This window comes from Nicotiana tomentosiformis, chromosome 8 (assembly GCF_000390325.3).
Source record: "Nicotiana tomentosiformis chromosome 8, ASM39032v3, whole genome shotgun sequence".
NCBI classification, from domain to species: Eukaryota; Viridiplantae; Streptophyta; class Magnoliopsida; order Solanales; family Solanaceae; genus Nicotiana; species Nicotiana tomentosiformis.
Window position 1 is genome coordinate 106,070,184 of NC_090819.1, and position 6,000 is coordinate 106,076,183.

A 6,000-nucleotide genomic window follows, 5' to 3' on the forward strand; every position below is an offset into this window, starting at 1 on the left:
GTCTATACGTCGTCAAATTAATTGTTTGCATAATTATTTGAAAATTATAAATCGTTTTAAATCATGAATGAATTATTATATTAATTGTTTCACTCATAATTCTTTGTCAAATATTAATCCTTGAATTCCTGTAATAATTGCTACATGCTTATTTGAATTATGTGCACTAATTACTACTTGACATTTAGCATATTAAACATTAAACAGCCTATTTTCTCCCTGATTTCCATAATAAATTGCTATTTGTCATTGTTTGTTTCATAATTAAATCATAATTATTCTATGCTTGTTGTCTTAAAATGTTATATTAATTGTTGCATTTATTGGGGCAACTTCTTCTATAAGAATTGGTAAATGAATATATTGGAGGATCGGGTTGCACGCCGCAACAGACTTATTTAAAAGTTTATATTGGAGGATCGGGTTGTACGCCGCAACAGACTTGTTGAAAAGTTTATATTGGAGGATTGGGTTGCACGCCGCAACAGACTTGATTAAAATTTTATATTGGAAGATCAGGTTGCACGCCGCAACAGATATATTAAAAAGTGCATATTGGAGGATCGGGTTGCACGCCGCAACAGAATCGATTGAAATGAATATATTGGAGGATCGAGTTGCACGCCGCAACAGACTTGTTTAAAAGTTTATATTGGAGGATCGAGTTGTACGCCGCAATAGATTTGATTAAAAGTTCATATTGGAAGATCGGGTTGCACGCTGCAACAGACTTATTAAAAAGTCCATATTGGAGGATCGGGTTGTACGCCGCAACAGAATCGATTGAAATGAATAAATTGGAGGATCGGGTTGCACGCCGCAATAGACTTATTAAAAAAAGTCCATATTGGAGGATCGGGTTGCACACCGCAACAGACTTATTAAAAAGTCTATATATATACTGGATTAAATAAATATATTGGAGAGTTGAAAATGAATATATTGTGGAAACGGGTTGCACGCTGCAACGGAAAGTAATTGAAATAATAATTGATTATGACTTCTGAGTTAGCTTCAACTATTAAAAATAAGTTACCTGATTTATTTCTATTATTGTTGTTTTACTAATATTGCGTACAAGTTAATGTACGTGACCAGCCTTAACCTCGTTACTACTTTGTCGAGGTTAGGTGTAACGACCCGGCCGGTCGTTTCGAGAGTCATAGCCCCGTTTTCTCCATTTCTGCTTATTTATGTGTTGTTCAGCTGTGTTGAGTTGTATCGAGTTGGTAGGTTTGGGTTCGGAGTAGTTTTGGAGTGAAATGAGACACTTAGTCTCTTAGTTAGAAAGCTAAGTTAGAAAAGTCAACCGAAAGTTGACTTATGAGTAAACAAGTTCAGACTTGTAATTTTATGATTCGGTTAGCTTCGTTGAGTGATTTTATACTTAGGAGTGTGTCCGGAATATAATTTGGAGGTCCGCGGTAGAATTAGGCTTGAATTGGCGAAAGTTAAAAATTTGGCGATTTCGGTCGGCAGTAGAAAATTTGATATCGGGGTCGAAATGGAATTCCATAGGTTGGAGTAGGTTCGTAGTGTCATTTTTGACGTGTGTGCAAAATTTGAGGTCATTCGGACGTGGTTTGATAGGTTTCGGCGTCGTTGGCGAATTTTGGAAGTTTAGAAGTTCTTAGGCTTGAATCCGAGATTGAATTGGTGTTTTGGTGTTGTTTTGGGTGTTCCGAAGGTTTGACTAAGTTCAGGTAGTGGTATATGACTTGTTTGAATTATTGGTTGAGGTCCCGAGGAGCTCGGGATGATTTCGGATGGGTATTGGGGAGTTTGGAAGTTGGAAATTTCATAAGACTAAAGTTTCAAATGAGTTCGCACAAGACCTAACTTTCAATGAGCATAACTCTCATGATACGAAATGTAATATGGTGTATTACCTATCAAAAGAAAGGTCTATGTGTCTAGTTTCCAATGCTTCACACCGTTTATCATTTGGACATTCCTACAAGAGATTATGACCAAATCACCAAAGTCTGGAAAAGTACAATTCTGCGATCGCAGAATCATTATGCGATCGCAGAAGTAGTTATGCGACCGCAAAATGGTCGCAAACCTGTCCAGTGAAGCCCATTTCTGGGCATCGATTTTGCATTGCATTTTGCGACTCGCATACCTATTCTGCGGTCCATTATGCGACCGCAGACCTACTTTTGGAGGGTTAATTTTTCTATTTTCATAACCCGAACCAATTTTGATAAATTGGCTTTGGGACTCATTTTGGAGCAAAAATCTGACAATTTTTTGAGAGAAGGGAGAGTGTTCTAGAGAAAGGAAGAAGCTCAAGTGCTTTGTTCATCAAGATCTTGTTCAAGCTTTGAAATCCAATAAGAAAATATCACAAGATCTTCACCCAAGAGGTAAGGTTCTAACCCCTAGTCTTCAATTTCGAGTTTAGGTAAAGATGGGTGATTAAGAGTATGATCCTTGGGTGTAATAGTATCATTTATACATATCAATAAGGTTTATGGAAAGATTGTTGAGTTTAAATGGGTATAGATTGGGTTGAAAATGGAAGAAATTTTCAAAGACTTTAATTGAAGATTTGAGGGTCGAGTTGATGTCGGAATTTGGTAAAATTTGTATGGTTGGACTCGGGTGAGGACGAGGTTTGTTATTATGCCATTTTTGAATGGTTTCTAGACGTGGGCCCGGGGGCCGGGTTTGAGCCAATTTCAGATTTTTGGCATATTTATGTAGTTTTTATTGTGGAATTCAATTCTTTAGACTATGTTGATAGTAGTATTCTGATTTTGGTTAGATTCAGAGCTTTTGGAGACCGAGTCCCGAGATGAGGGCATCCCGGAGTAGGATTTTATGTTGTGAAAGTAAGCAACAATTTTAACTCTGGCTTTTAGGGTATAAACCCGAAGATTTGATATCACGTGATTGTTTGGAGGTGATACCCACGCTAGGAGACGTCGTGTGGGTGTGCACCGCGAGGGATTGAGATTTGGTCTATCCTGTGAGACTGTGAGAACTAGTGGATTTTATCTTTGGTTATGTATTCATTTGTTGTTGAACTTGTTTGCCTTCATGTTAGAGATGATGCTTAGGCTTTATTCATGCTCACATTATTTGAACTCAGTCATAGATATTATTGTACATGTTTACCTTAGTCCCTATTATTTTGCTGATATGTTGTGATACTTGACGTGGGCTGTGTTTCCCTTAATTGTTGATGATGGTGAGGCTAGAGAGGTACATGACTGAGTGAGGCCAAGGGCCTATTGTGAAGTATTAGGCACATGAGTTATCTGTGCAACACGTGAGTTGTCCGTGTAGATCCAGGTATTGATACCATAGCGCGTGAGTTTTCCACGTAGCACGTGAGTTGACCGTGCGAATCCAAGGATTGATATTATGGCACATGAGTTGTCTGTGCAACACGTGAGTTGTCCGTGCTTAGCGCTTGGGCTTTGGGAGCCCCTCCGGAGTCTGTAACCCCCCTAGTGAGCGCAGGTACCTATTGAGTGTTGAGTACCGAGTACTGAGTGATGGAGTGACATTGTTGTGAGGTTGCATTTACTTTTGCTGTTGTTGCATTTACTTGTTAATTTCTTTGTGGAATTTGTTGGTTTTTATGGAATTTACCTATTTATTCATGTTTATTGTAAATTGTGAAAAGAAATAATTGAATTGTTCTACTTAGCTCGTCACTACTACTCAGTTCCTTAGTTATTTCTGTTACTACTGAGTCGGTTGCACTCATACTACACCCTGCACTTTATGTGCAGATCCAGGTGAGTTAGAGCGTGACAATCGTTGAGTTCATGCCGGCTATATTTGGAGACTGCAAGGTAGCTTCTAGCGTCCGCAGGACCTTGTTACTCATTTTGTCATTTCTTCTTTTGGACAGTTAGACAGTTTATATATCATAGTTCATAGTTTTAGATGCTCATGACTTAGTGACACCCTGATGTTTGGGGCTCGTTTCCGTATTTTCTATAATTATATTTAGAGTTGATTTAGTTTATGAAAAATTCAAATGTTGAAAATGTTTTATTAAATTCTTATAATCGATTTGGTAGTAATATTTTGGGAAATAGGCTTTACTTGTAACATGATAGGCGCCATCACGACCATAGTTAGATTTTGGGTCGTGACAAGTTGGTATCAGAGCCTAGGTTACATAGGTTTCACGAGTCATGAGCGAGTTTAGTAGAGTCTTGCGGATCGGTACAGAGACATCTATACTTATCTTCGAGAGGCTGCAGAACCCTTAAGAAAATTTCACTTTCTTGTATTCTATCGTGCATAATTGATTCATGTTGGAACATAACTCCTTGAATTCCTTCCACGCATTCGTATGCACACATGAGCGCTCAGTATCGGGTGTGCATCGCCGGCTTGTGATTCTACGAATAAAGTTGAGATGTGTATTCTGTGTATGTGGTGGTGGGCCAGTCTGGAGGACTTGAGGCCATGGTTAGACCGCAACTTAGGCTCGGTAGCTTCAGTTATAACCTATACATTTGGACTCATATGTCCGATAATGTCCCTACGAGTGAAATTTATGGCTCGATGAGCGGTGGAATGACTTTGTGGTGAGTATGATGTAACTGCGGAATGTGTTAAGACGATGTGAATGTGACGAGAAGTGTTTTCTTGAAATGTAAAGGAAGGCCATTGGGTGCTTGATTTTTCGTTTTGATGTGACGTACGGTTTTGAGTGTGAATGTTTTGAAGGATCTTTCACGTTGTTAAATTTAGGCGCAAATTAAATTCTCATGTCTGTCAATGAGTTTTGACTCAAGAAGAGTAAGTGGTTGGGTAGTAATGGTGGTTGCGAATGAGTATTTTGATGTTGATGGCTCGAGAAAGATAATATTCGAAGAGACTTAGAGTCGGTAACATTCTATTGGTTCTGGTACGACAGAGATACATTTCGAGTTGATGCAGCAATTGGGCAGCTAAGTATGAGGGAAGACATGACGGGAAGCGTTTCGCGGTGGTTGAAGTACTAGCGGGTCAAGTAGGAGAAGTAGAGGTTGAGAAATTTCTAAAAGGAGATGATTTAACCGAAGTAAGAATGGATTTTGGAACACGGGCACGTTCGAGGACGAACGTTTGTTTAAGAGGGGGAGGATGTAATGACCCGGCCGGTCGTTTCTAGAGTCATAGCCCCGTTTTCCCCATTTCTGCTTATTTATGTGTTGTTCAGCTGTGTTGAGTTGTATCGAGTTGGTAGGTTTCGGTTCGGAGTAGTTTTGGAGTGAAATGAGACACTTAGTCTCTTAGTTAGAAAGCTGAGTAAGAAAAGTCAACTGAAAGTTGACTTATGAGTAAACGAGTTCGGACTTGGAATTTTATGATTCGGTTAGCTTCGTTGAGTGATTTTAGACTTAGGAGTGTATCTGGAATATAATTTGGAGGTCCGTGGTAGATTTAGGCTTGAATTGGCGAAAGTTGGAAATTTGGCGATTTCTGTCGGTAGTAGAAAATTTGATATCGGGGGCAAAATGAAATTTCGGAGGTTGGAGTAGGTTCGTAGTGTCATTTGTGACGTGTGTACAAAATTTGAGGTCATTCGAACGTGGTTTGATAGGTTTCGGCGTCGTTGGCGAATTTTGGAAGTTTAGAAGTTCTTAGGCTTGAATCCGAGATTGAATTGGTGTTTTGGTGTTGTTTTGGGTGTTCCGAAGGTTTGACTAAGTTCAGGTAGTGGTATATGACTTGTTTGAATTATTGGTTGAGGTCCCGAGGAGCTCGGGATGATTTCGGATGGGTATTGGGGAGTTTAATAGTTGGAAATTTCATAAGACTAAAGTTTCAAATGAGTTCGCACAAGACCTAACTTTCAATGAGCATAACTCTCATGATACGAAATGTAATATGGTGTATTACCTATCAAAAGAAAGGTCTATGTGTCTAGTTTCCAACGCTTCACACCGTTTGTCATTTGGACATTCCTACAAGAAGTTATGACCAAATTATCAAAGTCTATAAAAGTGCAATTTTGCGATCGCAGAAGTAGTTATGCGACCGCAA